Source organism: Arvicola amphibius, chromosome 10 (assembly GCF_903992535.2).
Source record: "Arvicola amphibius chromosome 10, mArvAmp1.2, whole genome shotgun sequence".
In the NCBI taxonomy this organism is placed as follows: Eukaryota; Metazoa; Chordata; class Mammalia; order Rodentia; family Cricetidae; genus Arvicola; species Arvicola amphibius.
In genome coordinates, this window is record NC_052056.1 from 6,561,838 (window position 1) to 6,584,010 (window position 22,173).

The 22,173-nt window shown below is 43.2% G+C and overlaps 1 protein-coding gene across 3 annotated transcripts in view; it reads right to left on the reverse strand.

Moving 5' to 3' along the window:
- Positions 1–22,173, reverse strand: part of Itsn1 (intersectin 1) — a 179,817-nt gene that overhangs the window by 129,270 nt on the left and 28,374 nt on the right. The gene's annotated exons all lie outside the window — the stretch shown is intronic.

Sequence of the window (22,173 nt, forward strand, 5' to 3'; positions counted from 1 at the left end):
CCACCCCAAAAGGTCTCTGTGAACCCTAAAAATACTTCGCCCAACAAATAGCAGAAAATAATTTGGAGAAAACTACACCTAAATTCCCAAAATGATTGTTTATAAATGTTTGTTTTCATTTAAAGGGGGTTGATTGTAAGTGATTAATGGTCACAGTCAATTTCCAAAAAAAGGGGGATGGGTTGATATAGAGGTGAATACTTTGCATTGGTATGGATCTTGGTCTACTGATACAGATTTAAGGTCAATTTTGTTACATTGTGTGTATGTATATCTGTTCTTGTTTAAGGTGTTGTGTTTGTACAGCTCATTTAACATGTAATGTATAATTAAAAATTACTGATTAATAGTCGTTTATATAGTCAAACTTGTAATCATATTAGTTAGGTTAGTCATCACCCCTGAACTCTGCCCGCTTCCGGTTCCAGCCATCACCCCTGCACTCTGCCCGCTTCCGGTTCCAGCCATCACCCCTGAACTCTGCCCGTTTCCGGTTCCAGCCATCACCCCTGCACTCTGCCCGCTTTGGTTCCAGCCATCACCCCTGCACTCTGCCCGCTTCCTGTTCCAGCCATCACCCCTGAACTCTGCCATTATGACTCTCTTCCTTCAGGAACTTGAGTCAAAGTCAACTCCTTCTTCTATATCATCATGTTTTACCAGAACAATAGAAAAGTAACTAGATTAAATTAGAGTACCTAATTTAATCTTGTTACAGTAAATTTCCACAGTCAACAAGAATACAAGGCACTCATTAGAACTCCTCGGTAAATCTAGTCAGATGTGGCAGTCTGTGTCTATGATAATCCCAGCATGCAGGAGGCCAGCTAGAGGCGCCATTCCTGCACAGCGAAGACACCATCCCAACAGCTTAGCAAAAACAAAGTTTACAGAAACACGGGCTTTAAAGTACACTGTTCTCTCTTTAATACACCCGAAATTCCATGATGGTGGAGTCTCTTTCAAGTATCTTCAAGCCTCCGGAAGCCCTTTCCGCCCTACACGCCCGTCCTTCATGCTTTTACAGTGCTCACGGACGCCAGACCTCTGACGGATTCGCATTTTAGTTTTCTTCTTTCTTGAACAGTCTGCTCCTTCTGGTTCCTCCTTTATCGCTGGCTGCCTGACTGCGCTGAGTGCCCCTCTGCTGGCCCCAGATACTCCTTTACACTAACTGTGGGTAGGAGGTTGCTATGTCCCTTTCCTCGGGACACTTCCAAATGTCAGGCTCCTCAAACGTGGGCACTTTCAGCTGGGGAGGGTGAGAAAGGGCCTGCCACCATCCACACGCTGGCTTAGATTACGGTAAGGGCCCTGCACAGAGTATATAGTCACAAGTGGCCGCTTGGCTCTCAGACCCGCTTCATTACTCTATCCATGCAGTTTCTCCCATCCCAGTTTCCTTCTCCCAGGAAGAGGAGACCAAAGCAGCCACCTGTCTGTGGCAGGATGGAGACCTGGACAGGACACTGAAAGAATTCCCAATTTGAGCCACTGTCTGTGGGGACACTGTAGTCTCCAAGCGAGATGGCTGTAGCTCCTCTCTACTCTAAGAACCAATCCTGATCTTGCTTGCGCACTCAGGGCCTGGACTCCATATCCTTCGGTCTGTGGGAGTCGCTGAACTCTTGTGTTGTTGCTACAGGTCTTCTGTACGAGTGACATGCTTCTGATGTAGCAGGAAGACAGAACACACACCTGTGGCCAAGCGGCCACATTACGCAGAGGTCTGACAGTCCAGCTGAGAAGTGGACATGACAATTCTCTGAGGCTGCAGCTGCCACTCATGCCCTTCCCTTTGGCTCACTCAGCACATCTGCAAGTGCCATCATTTCCCAAAAGCATGCTCCTTCACTTAACTTCCAAACAATGCCTTTGTGACTGACAGTGCATGTGCTTTCTCACCCAAAACTGCCCAGCTCCAAATTTGTTTTGTTTTTCAAGTAGCCCTGGCTATGCTGGAAATAGTTTTGTAGACCAGGCTGGCCTCGAACTCAGAGATCCACCTGTCTCTGACTCCTGAGCACTGGGACTAAAGGTGCGTGCCACCATGCCTGGCTGAGTTCCGGATTTTTTTGTTTTGTTTTTTGTTTTTTGAGACAGGGTTTCTCTGTAGCTTTGCAGCCTATCCTGGAACTCACTCTGTAGACCAGGCTGGCCTTGAACTCACAGAGATCACCCTGCCTCTGCCTCCCAGGGGCTGGTATACTCTACTACCATCCAGCAAGCTCTGGATTTTTTTTTTTTAAATATTTATTTATTTATTATGTATACAATATTCTGTCTGTGTGTATGTTTGAAGACCAGTAGGGGGCACCAGATCTCACTACAGATGGTTGTGAGCCACCATGTGGTTGCTGGGAATTGAACTCAGGACCTTTGGAAGAGCAGGCAATGCTCTTAACCTCTGAGCCATCTCTCCAGCCCAAGCTCTGGATTTTTAAAGCAAGTATTTAACACACAGTAGAGAATCTAATGTTCATGCTGACTGACTAACCTCCACCTCCATTCCTTGCCCTAGAATAAAGACAAGTGATTAAATCCTTTGTGCCCAGCCACTCCAGACCCCATCACTTTCCTGCTGAGCCATTCATTTTGCAAATAAGTATCTCAGGTTGGACGTGTCTCACCTACCGTTAGGGCACCTTAATTTGAGTTAGCACCACAAGACTCTAACACTGCTCACAAATTACAGGAAAGAAAAGACACATGGACCACACCACCAATAGCAGCACTTGGGAGGCTAAGGGGGATCGTGTCAAATGTTAAGTAGTTTGGAATACAGGTGAGACCCTGTTTAGAACAAACAAACACTGGTCCTTTATACTGAAAACAACAAAATATTACTAAGAAAAAAATTCAAGAAGATCTAAGCAATGGAAAAATACTATCATAAACTGTAAGGTTCAATTGGTTAGACCAGCGAGTCTCTTCCAACAGACCTGAGCATTTCAAGCAATCTCAATCAAAATCCCAAGACCTGTAATGGGAACTGGAAAGCTGGCATTCATACTACACAGAAATAGAAGGACCACTGAGAATTAAGAAGAGCACAGCGGAGGGGGAGGAGATGGGGCGCTACCCCATCTGATTCCAAGAGTCTCTAGAAGACAACAGTCAAGAACCTCAGAACCGCTGCCTAGAGGTTGGCCACACATGTTTGCCATCTGATTTTTGGCAAAACTGTATAGGCAACTTAAAGGGGAAACAAGCCTTTTCGACAGAGCAAGACCAGCTACATAGCCATGCAGGCACCCTGAAGAATAAATGAAAGAACACTGACCCAAATGTCATCGAACACAAAAATTATCACAGAAAAGCACACAAGCTTTAAATAAAAGATGTTTTAAAGACTGGAAGATATGCTTGTGTGTTAAGTCAGTTTCTTTCAACACAGATAGCAAAGATAAAGAGAATAAATCCAATCACAGTAGACAAACACTTCTAACACATACATCAGGCATGAAGCCCATGTCCAGCAGACACAGAGGACTAACAACTTCAACTCAACAAGCACACAAAATGACGACCCGCAGGTCCGCCACCAGGGGAGCACACGCCATTGCCACTCTCTGCCACAGTCTAATGTGAAAATGTCTGACCGTGCCCTGTGTTGGCACGGACGGCGTAGAGCCACACAGCTGCTCTGGGGTGGAAAGCAGAAGGCTGACACACACTGCTGTAGTCAGCTACACAGCCGGTCACTGATCCCAAGGGCAGCAGTGCTAAGTGAGTGGGACCCTTAGGGGTAAACAATGGTAAACGGTAAACACGCGTGAAATCTCATAATAAAACCAAGTACGTCGTACGATAACTCAGAGATTTTTCTAAAGACAGCATACAAACAGAAGGTGGAACCAGGGTTTTCAGTGTATGTGTGAGTTTGTCTGTGTGGCATGTGCACACACATAAGGAAGCCTGAGCACAACCTGCAGGGCTCCGTTTCTGCCTCCACCCAGCTGCTGGAGAGGACTCACAAGTCAACACCTCCACGCCTGGCCTTTTCACTAGTGTTGCACAGCAGCCCAGATCTACTGTTTCAGTTTGGGTTTTTATCTTTTTATTGAAACTTTTATTGATAACTTTAAGATTATCTTAAAAGCTGGTTTGAAGGTCTTATCTCATTCAAAGGACAACTCAAAGTCCTCTCCTAATCTAGATACTGGTCGAGAATGTCCCAAAGAAACTGAGTTGGCTTAGTTGAGGATTTACTAGCATGACCCTTGCTACAGAAGAGCTGTCAGCGAGTGAGAGTGAATAAGGAATGTGAATAGCATGTGTAGGGATCAGAAAAGAACTAAGGAACAACTGAAGCACATCTGATGTGTACCAGCCAGTTTAGTCCGACGGCGGGCCTGTGAGTCACTGACATGGGGGAACTGCATAGACGGCACAGTGGGTCAGTGATTCCACAGTCTGCGGTTATGACCCTTCAAGAAAAAGAACTTAATCAGAAAGTACTGAGTCCTAGAAAGCAGTGAGGGCGGAGCCGAGAGCGGACAAGGACACTGATAGAGTCCATGAAGACCCTGCTGGAGAACGGAGGAAGAAGATGAAACAGCAGCCCACAGAAGGAACTGAGGGGAGGCAGTATACGGCCATTAGAACACTGAGCTATAAATCAAGTGTTCACTTCTCAGATGGAGGCGCACACTCTGAAATTGTAAGCATCTGTTGTTATACGGAAGCTGGATGTCTTGTTGATTAATTCTTGCTAAAAAAAAAAAAAAATCCTTCTGGCCGGGCACTGGTTGTGTACAACTTTAATCCAGAACTTGGGAGGCAGAGGCAGGATGATCTCTGTGAGTTTGAGCCCAACATGACCTACAGAGCAAGTGCTAGGACAGCTAGGGCTACACAGAGAAACAACAGAACACAAACAAATTCTTCTGAAATATTTACAGCTCACCGCCATGTCTACAGCCCGGCTGCCCACAATTCCTGTCTATCAATGAAAAGGGACAGAAGATAACAGAGTGAATTCGGAAAACTGAGGAGAGAAGGGAAACCCAATTTCCCCAGCCGTAGGCAACCTGCATTGACACCTGGGATTTATATCTCCTTTCTGCCTTTTTCCAAAGAATAAAATTTTATCTTCTTTTGCATGGAGCACAGAGTATGTGCTTTGGGTAAATTCCTAAAACAGCAAACATGCTGCCGGGCTTCAGACTTCTGGATAGAGAGCACTGCTAGGAACGGAGCCAGAACCTTGTACATGCTACACAATTACATATTTAGCCTAGACTTAGGTAGTAGGAGTAAGGCAAAGACTCCTATCTATGAAAGAAAACAGAAAACAAGCTAAATGCTAAGAAATGAAGAACTGGGCAAACGGGGCTTTTCAGTGTGGATGATGTTGAATTTATTAAACCATTGCTAGGATATGTAAGAAGCTTCTCGTCTCTGCTTTAGAAAGGAGGGCTAATCACTGAATGCTTGCAGAACAGACACTGGCCTGTGGGGCTCTGGTGTTCTTACTAAAGTCCCCAATGCTGGGCCCTACTTATAAACACCATCTGTGATGAGAAAAGCATGCTGAGATAGACTTGTCACTGTATTTGAAATGTCTGCCTGTCATAAATACAGATGAACATAAAATATTTAATAATTATTAAAAATTTAAATGTACAATTAGGGATTTGGTTCTAGCACATAAACACTAAATTTGACAATTTAATGTAGGCAAATTTTAATTATGAGGAACAAAATTTCTAGTCAGAATTATTGGCATCATTACAACCTTTAAATCTCATTTATATCAAATAACTGTAACTAGCTTTAAACATACTTGAAGAAGAATCAATAATTATGTAGTTCATATGACTGGCACATTTCTAATATGCCAAACAAGGGCTAATTTGGGCTTAATGATCCAAAGACTAAAAAGTAGACTATGAACATATATTAAGTTTTCATTTAATTATTGAAAGCAAATCCCTCAAATAAATCTCATAATTACATATTCCTTATGAATAACCTTATAAAATAATCCTCTTACAAACACAAGGAAGCTTGTCACAACTATCAGAACAGAAGTCATAGCAGGGAGAGGCGGAAGGTGGCTGTTCAGTGTAAGGAGGCCACTGACCCACTGCTGAACACACACAGATGATGTGGGATTTCCCTCTGTATGTTGTGATTACCATTGATAAATAAAGGAACTGCTTTGGACCTATAGCAAGGCAGAACTTAGGTAGGCAGGAAAACTAAGCTGAATGCTGGGAGAAAGGAGGCAGAGTCAGAGAGAAGTCATGTGGCCCCTCCAGAGACAGACTCCGGAACTTTAACGGGTAAGCCACAGCCACGTGGTGATACAAAGATTAATAGAAATGGGTTAAATTAAGATGTAAGAATTAGCCAATAAGAAGCTAGAACTAATGGGCCAAGCAGTGATTTAAATAATATAGTTTCTGTGTGATTATCTTGGGGGTCTGAGCTGCCAGGCAGCTCCATGCAACACACAGACACGTGGTCTCAACACTATAGGACAAAGCTACTAATGGTGGAGTGTTCTGTAGTGCTGGGACTCCAGGCCTCGGATACAAGGTTTGCACAAGCCAGTTAAGTGCTCGACCACTGAGCTATGTCTCCTGTTCTCAGTATTTAAGACGAGGTCTCTGTGTGTGGCCCAGGCTGTCCGCTAACTGGCAGTCCTGCACCTCGTTTCCCACTGGGACATGCCACTATCATGACAGGACAAGGGATCGATTACAAGTGGCTTCCGTTTATATGCACCCTCCTGCTATTTCAAGTTTACAGTCACCTGGCAACACTGACGACTAAATGAGTGTCCCCTAAAAAAGGAAGGCTGGTTGGCTAGAAGGATGAAGGGTCAGAGGAACCTCTCCATCCCCATATTTAAAGAACACTTCGTGGGCTGGTGAGATGGCTCATCAGGAAAGTCAGTTATGGTATTAGGTAATACAATTACTCATTTCATGAACAGTAAGTGGCTGAGGTTATAGGTCAGTAGCTGAGGTTATAGGTCAATGGTAAAATACACTTGCCTACCATACAAGAGGTCCTGGATTCAATCTGTAGCAGAGGGAGACAGAGAAACTGAGGGACAGAGTAGATAAAAGGGGGAGGAGACAGTTTTTAAACTGTTTCAAAGTTATAAAAATTTTATAATTTTAAGTCAAAAATCTACAAAATAGAATATTGAAATCAATATAAATTTTGTAGTTATGAAACACTGAGCAGAAACAGAAAACAGAAGAATATGTCTTAACACCCTGAATAATAAGAAGACAGGCAAGAAGTGCCCTCTGGTGTGAGGGTGGCATGACTATTAGGCAATATCCAACAGCTCCCGGTGAGATGGGAGGCTCCATCTCTGTGAGTATCCACCCTTAATGCTGTCAAACCTGGCTCAAAACCCACGACTGCAGAGGTCTTAGACCCTGGGGAGAGGAACGTAAGATGGAGTGCTTAGCTGAACTGATACAGTATCAAACCAACCCCTAGATACCCACAGAAAAAGACCCCGGCAGTAAAAAGAAATGCCTCTCTTTGCAGGGAATGGAAGAAAATGCAAAGATCCATGGCTACACAAAATGCTGAGAATAAAGAAGAGCTGAAGGCTAAAACTTAGACAAGAGATTCACACCACCCCTAAGAGCTCAGAACACCGAGGAGAGGGGCAGAAGAATGTAAGAGCCAGAGACTATGGAGAAACAGGGAGAGGGATGGAGAAATACCATCTTCTAAGCAAGGCATGGCCATGGCAACCACGAACTCAAAGCAGCAGTGTATACTGGCACAGAAGTCAGCCTCCTGACAGTCGGCTACGGAGAGCAAAGTGGGTCCTACCACTTGCTCCTGGTGTGTCAGCAAACGGCAGACTCTGGGAGAGGCACAGTTCAGATGCACAGTGATGGCGTGCTCATCAGCCCCTGACGGTTTGTTCCAAATTCAAGATCACATAGACAGGCCTAGTCAAACTCTACGGGACAATAAACAAAACCAAAACTAACAATAGGAAAAAGGTATTTTTAATAAAGACAATAGGGAAACAGGAGTGCAAGGGGGGGATCAGAATAGCGTATGTATGTAAAATTGTAAAGAATAAACAAAAAACGTTGAAAGAAAAGCTCTAATCTTTTTGAGAAAGTCTGCTATGAGCAGAAACAAAAAAAAGGGGGGACTCTACCTACGCAGTAAGTGAGACTCACAAATTCCACTCTTGTGATGGTTATTTGAGCAGATGGGCAAAGAGCAGAATGTCACCCTGTAAGATGACACATAAGGCAGAAGGTACACAAAGCTCCTTAGAAACACAGAGAAAAGATATTGAAAGTCAGACAACTCCCAAACATATAGCAACTTGATCAATGCCGTATTGTCATGCGGCTTCTATATGTGCTGTAAAGGAGCACACAGCTGACTACAAATTAGATCTAAAAACTGAAGAGTGGAGACTTAAAGGGAAAAAGGGCGAGGAGATTTACAGACATTAACACTGTGTCTGGAAAACTAGTGAGTCCCCTTCTAAAAGGGAACAGGATTTCAAACCCAGAATATGTGTGTGTGTGCGTGCGTGTGCGTGTGCGTGTGTGTGCGTGCGTGCACGTGTCTGTCTGTCTGTCTGTCTGTCTGTCTGTGTCTACGTGTCTGGGTTGGGGGAGGAAGAAGGAAGGACCAGTGTCCAGAAATCACTGCCAGGCCAGCTGTCAGCATGTCACTTGGCAACACTCACTAGTTCTTTCTTCCAGCTTACCTCCCACAGAGGAATGCTGGGGTATCTTGCCTAGAGCACTCCCAGAAGCAGATCTGAACTTTAGTTCTCCTAAATTACCCTTATTCTAATATTTAAAGAGGAGAATTCACTAGGCAACAGGACACAGCTGCAATACAAAGGTGACAAATGAGGGATCACCAAAAGGAGACTGAGTTTCTGAGAAAAATGAGTCATGGCGAGTCTCCTCTTGAGCTCTTTACACTCAAGTCACCTGCTACTGTAGAGGGACATTCCAAAGGAATCACCTACTACTGTAAAGTAACATTCCAAAGGAACTATCTAGTTTTTGTTTGTTTGTTTTTGGAAAAGTCAGATCAGCAACCAAGCCTGGCTCAAAGCTGAGCAGCAGAAACAGGAGACCAGGTCCTGGGAGGTCTTAGAGTCTTTATTCAGCTGCTACACAGAAAGCACCCTGCATGCAAGGTGATTCCACAATACTCCAACTTCTTGGATTTTTCGGCTTACTTCAGTAAAACACTCGGCTAGCTGCAACAAGGATGCATTACATAGGCAGAGGAGCATCGTGAAAGGAAATGAAACATGAATGCACTGCTTTTAAAACTAGGTGGTGGTGGCGGCGGCGCACGCCTTTAATCCCAGCACTCAGGGGGCAGAGGTAAGCGGCTCTCTGTGAGTTCAAGGACAGCCTGGTCTACAAGGGCAAGTTTCAGGACAGGCTCTAAAGCAACGGGTGAAATCCTGTCTCAAAAAACAAAAACAAAAAACAAAACAAACAATAACAACAACAAAAACGAGCCAATAGGGGATAGCGAGGGTTCCTCATGATTGAAACCACATACAGTTCTTGTAGAGGACCCAGGTTCAATTCCCAGCATCCCTGTCAGGTGGTTCACAACTGCTCACAACTCCAGTCCATGGATCTGATGACCTCTTCTGACCTCCCTGGGCACCCATGCACAGACGCACACCCATACATGCACATAGAAATGAGCCTATAAAAGAGCCAATCATCATAAACATTTGACACTGGAATTACACTGAGTGTATGCAGTGAATCTGTAACAGACACATGATGGAGAAGCCTGCAAACACTTCACACAGTTGACTTCTCACAGATGCGGCCCCACCATGAGAAGCAACGACAACTAGACTCTCCAGCCAGTTAGAACCCGTGGAAACTCAAGGGAGATGCTTTGTGATCTCTTAAATCTCTCTAGGCTGCTAAACCCTTGTCTAGTCAGGGCAACAAGAAAAGGCGCAAAGAGTCTGATCAGACATAGATGCTGTTGCCTCCTCCGACAGCTGAAGACTATTTACCATGCTGATGAAGGAAGGGGTGAAGTCCAAGAGGGAGTGGGTACACCTGCAATGGAATGCCAGCAAAGGCACTGCTAACCGTGAATGGAGGCCAAGGACAGGGCAGTCATCAGCAGAAAGGGCTGTGCTCTGCTAACGGACACAGAGCACCTCTACACACAAGATTTATTACTACTTGGAAGGTTTAGGACTAAAGGTGTTCAAAGCATTAACATCACTAAAATTCGGCAGAAAACCAGACTACTTCTGCAAGCAACAGACAAAGGTTCCAACATTTCATGCCACTTCACCTGATCAAGACGTACAACAAACGGCCTGGAGCTGAGAAAATGCGGGAAGCCGAAGCGCTGCTGCCGTCAGCGCCACCAGGGACTGTGTTCTTTTGTCTTGGTTTTTAATTTTTGAACAAGGTTTCTCTTTGTAGCCCTGGCTGTCCTGGAACTCGCTCTGTAGACCAGGCTGGCCTTGAACTCACAGAGATCCACCTGCCTCTGCCTCCCAAGGGCTGGGATTAAAGGTGAGCGCCACCATGCCTGACACGTGCTCTTTAAGTGGATCCATTAAAGCTCAGGAAAGAAAATTACGAAGTTTCTGATTAAAAAAAAAAAAAAAAAAGATTCACAAAGACAGTATGACTCAAAATAAAGAAGAGAAAAATATTCAAATTTTCTCAATTTTGTACTTAAGAAAGGTCCAAATTCTTCTAATACCAAATACTTTGTATAAACTGATTTTCTATTTAGGTAAACATGTTTAAATGCTATCTAATACATCTAAAATTCCACTTTTAAGCAGGTTTGTTCTATCAAGAGTTTGCTGTAGCTAATTTCATTATTGCAAAATTCATTCAGATTACTAAGCTTCTGGATTCCAGTTAAGACTGAGAAGATTTTAATTATTGGTATGGAAGGGAAGAAGAGTTCATTCACTAGACACGCAAATCACTAAGTATCATTCCTGTAAGTGTGGACATTATAAAACCAACTCTCACTCCTCTCTGGAAAAGCCTTTTTCTAGAGACAACTCGGTTGACCATATCAAACTTTTGTCGGAGGGAAATTTTACTTAGGAATCTAGTCAACTTTCTTAAAGGCACTGTACCTTGAAAAACTTACCATAAAGCAACAAATGAAGGCCAGAAAAATCAATAAAGATGCCTAGCTGGGCATGGTGACCACACCTTTAATCCCAGCACTTGGGAGGCAGAGGCAGGCAGATTTCTGTGAGTTCAAGGCCAGCCTGGTCTACAAATCAAGTTCTAGGACACAAGGTTACACAAAGAAACCCTGTCTTGGAAAACCTAAATAAATAAATGAATAAATAAATAAATAAATAATAGAAATTCCTGATATTAAGGAGAGCCCTCTCAGCACTGGTGGGAGGGCTAATTACAAAAAATAAGAATATTTTACTTAATTTGCCAAATGTAAATAGACTAAATATTTTTAGCCACTATAATTGTTTGATAACTGTTTTACTATATGTAATTTTACTATGTTAAAGTTAAAACCTTGGTGTAGGAGGTCTTTCTTTCTATGTGTTGCTTGTATTGGTTAATGAATAAAGAAACTACCTTGGACTGATAGGGCAGAACTTAGGTAAGCGGGGAAGACAGAACTGAATTCTGAGAGGAAGAAAGCAGAGTCAGAGAGATGACATGGATCTGCCTGAGACAGACACTGGGAATTTTACCCAGTAAGCTACTGCCACATGGCGATACACAGATTAATAGAAATGGGTTAAATTAAGATATAAGAATTAGCCAATAAGAAACTACAGCTAATGGGCCAAGCAGTGATTTAATTCATAGAGTTTCTGTGTGGTTATTTGGGGGCTAAGCTAACCAGGCAGCTGGGACGAAGAAGTAGTCCCTCTGTGCAAACGAAACCTTCCTTTTTATTTAGACTAAATGGGGAAGATGACGTGGGAAGTCCTTCTGTATATGTGTTTCTCTTACTGGTTAATGAACAAAGCCACTTTGGCCTATAGCAGGGCAGAATATAGCAAGGTTGGAAGAGAGTAGGCAGAGTCAGAGAGACACCACATAGTTGACAAAGGAGAAAGACACCTACTGGTAGGCCACAGCCTCATGGTGATACATAGATTAGTAGAAATGGGTTAATTTAAGATGTAAGAGATAGTTAACAAGAAGCCAGAGCAAACAGACCAAGCACTGCTGTAATTAATAGTTTCTGTGTGATTATTCGGGTCTGGGCAGCTGGGACACAATGAGCATTCTCCTCTTACAGCGCCACTTAAAAGATTTTTTTTGAAATTATTTATTTATCTGTGCCTGTATACATACTTATTAATTTATTTTTGCCTATACGGACACACACTTGTACATGGGTTTCAGCACATGTGTGGAGGTCAGAGGGCAACTTATGGGAGTCAGGTCTCTCCTCCCACCAGGTAGGTCCCAAGGATTGAGTTCAGGCTATCATGCTTGGCGGCAGGCTACTTTATCCACTGAGCCATCGCTAGCTCTTGAACCAGGCACAGTGGCACACACCTGTAACTCAGCACTTGGAAGATAAAGGCAGAGCTGAGAACAATAACGACGCACAACAAAACCCCGTGTGGAAACAGAAAGAGTGATCTCGCTGTGTGCTCAACAGGGCAGAACAGGTTACGACAGTGGCATAACCAAGTGCATGACTGAAAAAGTTCTCACCCAGAACAGAGTTATGTGGTACTTTATTTTAGAAAACAAAGAGGAAAACAAAGCAAAACACTAAAAGCTAGGTAGGTTGTACAATATGCACTAACAATCCAGAGCTTAAACAATGATTTAGTTACTATTTCCATGTGCATTAGATCAAATAAGAGAAACTGGGGACTTCCCCAAGGCTGAAAGCCCAGAGGAAAAACCAGTGTCTCCCACAGAAAAAGTAGGAACTGTCTTTAGGGAATGAAGGGCAGCCAGTAGGACTTAAGCACTGCAACACACACTTGACACCGACATTCTGGGGGAAAAGAAATGAAAGCAACAGAGGAGGGAGTGCAGGGCAGCACTCCACTATTGGTGGAGCACACAGCACAACCTGATTCCAAGCCAAGGAAGCTGTGTCAAGTGCGGCAATCAAGTCCAGAGCAGCCCCAGACCTGACATACAGACATAAGTCAGTGTCTTTAATACCAGCACTGGGGAGACAGAAGCAGAAGGATCTCTTGAGTTTTTGCGCCAGCCTGGTCTATGCAGTGAGTTCCAGGAGAGCCAGCCAGGGCTTGGTAGAAAGCCGGCTCAAAGAAGGGGTGGAGATGAATGGAGGAGGTAGCATGAAAGAATTTAAGACTCATCTTCTTTAATTCATTTATTTTGGTTTTCAAAGATCAAAGGCAGGTGCCACAACACCAGCCTATAAGGAAGTCAAGGAAGGCATCCCAAAGGATGCCACACACGCCCCTCCCTGCCATCAGAGAGAGCTGAGATATGATTGTTCTATGGGATTGTACTTGAGATCCTCCTGCTTCAGTCTCCCACGTGCCAAACAAGCTGGTTTCTTCTCTCAATATACACTACAGAAGCCGCAGAGAACTGGAGCTATAAAAGCCACTCCTTTTATTACTCTCAGAAAACTGAATGAAGTCACTCAAAATTAGTCACAGTCACTATTAAAACAGCTGATTCATAGGGCTTACAGGATTATCCACCCACATTTATGGAATTTTCCATGAAAATAGACTGTCGATTAATGACTTAAATTAACCTTTACATTGAGAACATCTGAAATCCTATTTTTCATTTCCCTCCTATAAGAGGCAACATACAGAAATTTTACAAAAAAAAAAGTTCTTCTGTTGCCTATTTAAAGAAAGCAGAGTCGGAACTAGGCTGGTACAGATTCACCATCTGTGCTCCATTTCAATAAAGTGGCTAACACTTAGATTCCTACTACAGCACAGCCTAAGGAAGCCGCTCCAGGAGGGATCACACCTTTGGGAAGGCACTGGCAGGAACAAGTCTCTCCATTCCCAGGAGGCAGTGACAATGAGCCACCACAGGCAGCAGTCACAAGGGCAACAGTTAACCTTAACCACAGACAAAGCATCCAGCTCCAGCCCACGTGTGCTGCTTAGCTTCCTTCTAAGCCTCAGTAGGCTCATCAAAAAAAAAAAAAAAAAAAAAAAAAAAATGCAGGTATTAAACAGAAGTGGTACTGAACCCAGAGGGTTCCTAACCCTGATTCTTTGGACCAACTTTTAAGCCAGGCCTCTTTGAGCTTTCTCAAATATGCCCCTCCCTCAACTCCCTCTTGTCTTCAGCATGTCTAGGTTGATTTTAGAGAGATTCTGTTAAGTAAGGCAGTTTAGGAAGAATCCCCTCACCTTGACAGTTAATCATGAAACAAGTTCCTCACCCTTCGTTTTGGATGTCTAAGCCTTGGCCTGTCTTCAGCAAGACTACTGTTAACTCAGTGCTATGAACTGGCGTTTGCACCTCCAGTCTCTCTGTCTCTCTCTATCTCTGTCTCTGTCTCTGTCTCTCTCTCTCTCCCTCTCTCTCTCTTTTACACACACACACACACACACACACACACACACACACAGTGGTGGTTGAATAGGTATGGCCCCTTTAGAATGCTTGGCCCATAAGAAATGGCACTATTAAGAGGTGTGGCTTTGTTCAAGTAGCCCCAGAGAGAGTGGTTTCCCTTATGGAACCATGCCCAGGCTCCCTGACTCCCTCCCTTCCTCTGTCCTCTTGAGTCTAGAAAGTTTTTCTCTATTGTGCTCTTTGCAAGCTCTTGGTGTAGACTTTGGCTGCAGACTCCTGCTTACTGACTCTCCTATTCCCTTGAGAGCAAGGTTTGTCCTTGGGATTCCCAGTATCTGTCACATGGCTGGGCCATAGACACTTAGAAGCTGTGTATTGAATGAAATACTGAGAGCCATGTGATCACCCCCTCATCTCCAGCAGCCACTAAGTCATCACCTACATAAATTCAGAATAAGCAAGAGTTTTTCCCTACTGATTCCTCCAAGAGTGAAAAATTACAGTAAGGTTTGGAGCCAGTTCTCATTGCTAAAAGCAACAACTAAACATCAAAGCAAAAAGAAAGGATTTTACAATGTACTTTGATACCAAACATGTTGCAAGGAATAGAACAGAAATGACCTATTAGCTCTTAAACCTTGTATATAAGATCATCCACATGATTTTCACACCATTTACCCATGGTTCCGGGAAAAATACACAATATAAAGTGCAATTAGTAAGACTGAACTTACACCTTTTCAAGAAAATAAAAAAGCAATCAGAACATTCAGCTGAAGATTCTAACGCACAGGAGGCAAGTTGTCTTCCTTCCTCCCTTCCTTAGGAAACTAGGTAGTGCATCCCATAAACATTCTGCTAGAATACCAACAGTCAAAATGTTTGGAAGGTCCCTCGATCTGCACACAATAGCACACACTATTCTCAGAAACAGTTTTCATTTATTTGGCCTGAAAAATCAAAGAAATTCAGCCAACATCAGAGGCTGCCTGTTTGTTTTATGTTCCTATATCAAAGCCTGTGATTACTGGCTTTTAAGGACCTTTAAAAAAAACAAGGTGTTTTAAATAAGATCCAAGTTGTAGATAAAATGAGAGCCATTTTCAAACACTCCAGAAACCACTGGCAACTGTCCACCTGAATGGTGTTTCTATAAGTCATCTCATTTGATCCTAAGTGTTTATCCTACGTGTTTATTTATATCTAAACATAAACATAACAAAGACTAACCATGAATAGGAAAAAAAATAAAAAACCACTTGCAAAAAGAGGAGTTCCACCCCCCCCCCCCCGAGAAGCCACCAGCCCAAATCCTTAGGTCTTCACATCCTGCAACCTGAAGGTGGCAAAATCTACATGTATCAGATTGTCTTACTGTGTGACAAGCTCGTGGCTATGTGCATCTCAGGGAAGGTGGAAAAGAGCTTATCCCTCTTGGAATATAAGAAAAAGGGATGGGCAGGAGAGGAAGAAGCAGACAAACACTGGCACAAGATAGCCAGACAACAGGCAAACTGATTCAGACTGCCCAGTCCCCGTGAAAGGTGTTACTGTAAATAGTAACCCAACCCTGAAAGTGGAGAGGCCAGAGGATGTGCAGGCGAGCACTTAGCACACGCAGTTCAATTACCTTGCAATTAACTTAGCCATACCCAGACTCATCGCTTAGGACTAAAAACGGGACAGAAGGATTTTATAGCATCCCAGCCAAGACCACAAATTCAAAACATTTATTAGAACGTACACGAGGAAATTAGAGAATGCAACATACATTTCTAGTGTCAAAGACAAAAAAAAAATGAGATGCTAACAACACCTTGTTTTTTATATAGCACGCATCTGTGAAAAGCTTAAATACGGTCTACATTTTTAAAATCTAATTATACCGATTCTAACAACACGCCTGCGAACGAGGTAGAATGTAAACATCTTGCATCCGCTTAGCTACTGATTTATTTAATCACGTTGCTAGTTATATTCTGGTTCAGTCAGCGCAGTATCTCAAGCCCCGCAGATGCGAGTCTCTGATTACCCTCCAGAGTGTAGCAAGTAGCAAGTAAGACAAGGTAGACCTCTAGATTTCCATGCCCAGGTACAAATAAGTAGAGCAAAACTGCTTCAGGGTGAGAAATAAAGCCATTTTAAACAATCCAAGGGGTCTACTGTTCTTCAGGAGCAGACTGAGAAACAGTTATGATTGAGACTAAATCCATTGACACTCACCAACAGGAACTGACAGCTCTATCCTTCAATGGACAGAAGGAATTCAGCGTAAAGTGCAAGACTGAAGTATACAGCAAGGCACACTAGCCTGGGAAACCAATAGCTTTAGAAACAAAGGGGTGTCAACCAATACTTCAGATCTCAGATATTCATTTTTTTTCTCTCAACTCTGATTCAACAAGAATGAGTCTGTCAGACAGATGGCTAGGATAAAAGGTAAACTTTAAGTGTCTTATTTGTACCTTTCAAGAGCCATTGTTATAAGGAAACTTTAACAGCTGGTATATGAGTACAGTGCTAGGTTCTTCCTAAACACACCCAATATGTCTAACTCCTCTCAACAGCAACTCTTGGTGAAATAATTCTTTCTCCCCCTCAATACAGTCAGATACGACACAGCCAACGGAATACAGCCGACTAAACCTGGACACACTCAGGAATTTCCAAGCAGGTAATATCTTTGCAAATATGCTCCTATTTCAGACAGGAGAACCTTGACTACATAAAAGCATCTCACAGACACAGGAGCCCCTTTCTCCACAGGTGGTCTCCCCTCTGCTTCCCTTTCAAGCAGCCTGCAGAGTCTGCAATGTCAGGAGGGTGACCAACTCACAGATATCTGCCTGCCTGTGCCTGCAGAGTGTGGGATTAAAGGTGCACACCACCTCCTGTTCATTTCTTATCGTTTACAGGCTGTGATTTCTCTGCTGTTCACAGGCTGGGAAGCTACTACTCTCTTTTAGCCTTGTGCCACTACAAGGAAGCCTGCTTAAAATAAATGTTTATTTCCCTCTTCAACCTCCAGACCAATCAATACTCCTGAGATACTAAGAGGAAATTTTAAGATATCCCGAGGAAACTGTCTGCCTCAATTCTGGCTTTAAATAAAGCTTGGTAAATTCTTAAATATACCAACGCTATTGTATCCCTTGGTAAAACAAAATTTTTAATGTATTACCTTGACTTCCACAGTATCATAAATTATATCGTATTGTTTGAAAATTTTACTCTTTCTAAGAGTTAAATCACAAGAGCTCATTATCTCTCTTTCAAAATATAATGACTCTGATGTGTGACATCAATTAATTTAGACTCCAGATGATGTTGACTATAGGGGCAATGAATGACTAAATAAACCCCAGTCTCAGTGTGGGACACCTCCATAGTCAGGGAGGCCCTGAAGCCCCAAACCATACAGGATCTTTGTCAGTCCTCCTAGCTGTTCTGGTTTGATGAGGAATGCCCCCACAGGCTCGGGTATTTGAATTCTTAGTTCGCGGGTGTGGCTGCTGTTTGGAGAGGTTTGGGTGGTGCAGCCAAGCTAAAGGAATTACAACACTGAGCGTTTATAGTATCCCCTCACTTCCTATTTGTTCTATTTGCTTGCGGTTAAAGATGTGAGCTCCCAGGTTCCCGCTCTTGCTGTCATATCTGCCCCTCTGGAACCATAAGCCAAAATTTAAGCTCTGCTCCATAAGGTCTTCTGGCTGCGGTGCCTTATCATAGCAGCACAGAACTACCTAATTCTATCCATCAGAATTAGAGGATGTGACCCTAGTGCTGAAGCTATCACATGCTTTGCTGGAAGACTTAGCGAAAACAAGCTAGAACAGAGGTGGACATCCCTGCTGTCCAGCTTTCAAAGTTCTAGAAGGTACTGATGTGGAATTCCCCTCTGTATACTGTGATTACCATTAATGAATAAACAAAGTTGGCTTGAGCCTATAGCACGGCTGAACAGAGGTAGGCGGGGAAAACTAAACTGAATGCTGGGAAAAAGAAGGCGGAGTCAGGAGAAGCCATGGAGCCATTGCCAGAGACAGACTTGCCAAAATTTTGTCAGTAAGCCACAGCCACGTGACGATACACAGATTAATAGAAATATGTTAACTTAAGATGTAAAAGTTAGCCAATAAGAAGCTAGAGCTAATGGGCCCAGCAGTGGTTTAACTAATTCAGTTTCTGTGTGGTTATTTTGGGGCTGAGCAACCAGGAACAAACAAGAGGCCTCCTACTACAAGGCGCAATGCAGGTTGCTGCTGGAGAAAAATGCACCATTGCTCTTATCCATCTGTTGTTGCGGATTCCCCTCTGTATGCTGTCAATATGTTTTATTACCATTGGTTAATAAAGAAGCTACTTTGGCCTATGGCAGGGCAGAATATACCTAGGCAGGAAAACTAAACTGAATGCAGGAAGAAAGAAAGCAGAGTCAGACAGTCACCATGTAGCCGCCCATGAAGCAAGATGTAAAGTAACAAACCACAAGCCTCATGATAAAATATAAAACAACAGAAATGGGTTGATTTAAGATGTAAGTTAATAAGAAGCCTGAGCTAATAGGCCAAAGAGTATGTAACTAATATTAAGCCTCAGAGTAGTTATTTTATAAGCAGCTTTGGGAACAGGTGGACAGAGAAAACCTGGTTCAGGGGACCGGCGGGACGGAGAATATTAGTAGCCACAATCTGTGAACCCCATGAACCAAAAACAAACAAACCTCCTGGGCGAGATGCTTCCACCTGTGCAGTAGTGGTGCGAATGCCATGGAGTTAACCAAGTGCTCTCAGACTGGACCAGGTTCCCGCGGAAAGCTCCAAACCCCACCACAGACAACCCTCGTTAAACTCAGTAAATCGCAAAGCAAACAGACACAATGTGGGAAAAGAGGGGGACGGGAGAGGGCGGAGGCTGAGAGAAGTCAGTATACATTTGGTACCTGTGTAAAATAGTCAAGCAACAAATTTAACTAATAAAAAAGAGTACGATTTAGACTCAAGGATGATAGGAAACACTTGACAAGGAAGATGAATGTCTGACCTGTGAGCTAACTTTCATAATGGACACTTCTCAAAGGAGGTTCATGTCAGACTGGATAAGTAGGAGAAAGGAAACAAAGTTATCACTGAATCGCATTTCTCTGAGATCCTTTGAGACAGTATCAGTTCTCAGCACTCAGGTACTGGTTCAAGTGAAATCTTTAATAGAATGGAGGACATGAAAATAAACCTGGGAGGGAACACACAAACTGGTGCAGGATTCACCCTGGTCTCTAGCAGGTGCTGCAGGCGGCTGCATGCAACTCCTCCCACCCATGTCTCTTTGATGTGAATGCTTCAACATCAAACACACATCATTTGAGCTACCATCTGCACACATTCCTAAATGACTGGAGGAAGTGGATGGATCTACAAGTGGAGAGCAACTACAAAGGTGAAATGCAGAAACTGTGAACACCTGACTTTGCAAACTCCATTTTAAAGAAGGGCTTCATCTTAAGCCATATAATGAGCTGGGGGATGGACGATCTCAGCTCCAGAAATGTGCTGCCATAGCAGAAATTTGAACAGATACCCTAAAAAATGGCCAATTAAGAAGATAGGGAGCAGGTCCATAAAATTTAGCAAGGTCCAGATGTTCTTGAGAGGAATCCTGTCCTTGAAGATACCTTGTCAATTATTAATGGCTCTTTGTTAGGTTTTCATGCCCAAAAACTGACCAATGGGTTCAGAAACTACCTTATCCTATGTACTCCTTACCCAATCCCAAGACAACAGGACTCCTCTGACTATGGCGTTAAAAGTTTATCCCTTCCCCGGGTTCAGGGCTGCACTTCCTTCACCCACTGAATTGGTGTGGTGGAGATGGAGTCCAAATTCGAGTTTGAATATTATTAAAACCCTCATGTAATTTGCATCAGAAATCTGACTCCATGAATTCATTGGGGACCAGAAACTTGGGAATAACAAAACCAAGTAACATTGAGTATATACAGGGTATTTAAAAAACATTTAGAAGCGTATTAAGTATGAGTTATGCAGGAATTTTGTAAATTTAGTGTGTCATCCATATGTGATCCGACCCCTTTGTAAGACAGGTACAGAAGGAAGCTTTTGGTGACATACCCACAATGATCCACTGTATGCCTTGCTGGGGATAAGTACATTTCAGATCTAATTGACAAAAAGGTTTCATTTGCAGCAGTAGGATGAGTTTCCAGCACTGGGAAGAGCAGGATGACTCAAGCCATGTTCTTGAGAAGGGGGAATAAAGACGACAAGAGACAGGGCACGGAAAGCTAATAAAGGGGCTCACTTACAAAATAGGAGGATTTGCTAGCTAAAAATGCTACAGCCTTTGACAAACTGGGTCCTCCACAGTCAAGTTCAAGCATGGGTTAGCCGCTGGTGGTTTCTCAGTAAAACAAAGAGTCCAGCTAGGTGGTGGGGGTAAACAACTTTAATCCCAGCACTTGGGAGTTCGAGGCCAGCCTGGTCTACAGAATGAGTTCCAGGACAGCTAGGGCTACACAGAGAAACCCTGTCTCGAAAAGCCAAAGAAGGGAGGGAGGGAGGGAGGGAGGGAGGGAGGGAGGGAGGGAGGCTGGCTAATGGAGACTAACCAGTAGTTGACCCCTCATGCTAAGAATTACACAGGCACCTTATTCTCCATTCCAGCTTTAGCTTCTCAACCTTCTGGTTATTTCTATTCTTACCATGAAAAGGATGTGCCTTTTGGCTGAATGTTCATGTGGAGGGAAAAACTAACCTTCCAACAGCTGTTCATAAAGGCCAGATGTGGGAGGCAGAGACAGCAAAGCTTCTGAGAGTTCTAAGTCTACACACTGGGTCCCTGCCTCAACAAAAAGAAAAAAGTGTGTGTGGGGGATTATTGGCAAAGTACAAAATTAAATAAATGATCACAATGACCGTAGATGTAGACAATGCTCAACCACTTTATGGAGAAGAGAAATAATGGACAATACGTGACAAACCCTAATAGACGTTCTAAGTAGCTAGAAAGAACACAGGCTTTACCATACTTGTATGTGATGCATGCAGGTCTTCCCAGTTTTCTATAACGAGTAAACTTTTAACAAAAAAGGAGAAAGGGAAAAGAAAGCATGCACAAACACATGGGATATACATATACAAATGCAGGCATGTGCACACACCTTTTTTGTCATGCAAAACATTTTATATATTAAAAGATATTTATTACAGAAACTGCTCTGTAAAACGGTCCAAGCCAGGTGGTGGTGGCGCACACCTTTAATCCCAGCACTCAGGAGGCAGAGGCAGGTGGATCTCTGTGATTTCGAGGCCAGCCTGGTCTACAAGAGCTAGCTACAGGACAGGCTCCAAAGCTACACAGAGAAATCCTGTCTTGAAAAACCAAATAAAAAGAAAAAGAAAAAACGGTCACAAGCTAAGCCACACTAGATACCAATCACAAAAATATTCAATTTACTTCCTTGCTATTAGTAGGAATCTTTGTCTAATTCAACAAACTTATTATACAGCTACCATGCACTGGACCCAATGTCTTCAGACACCCCAAAAGTAGTAATAAAGATATAATCAGTTAGCTGGAGAGAGGACTCAGTGTTTAAGATTACAGAAGATCTGAGTTTGGTTTTCTGTTGTAGAATTAA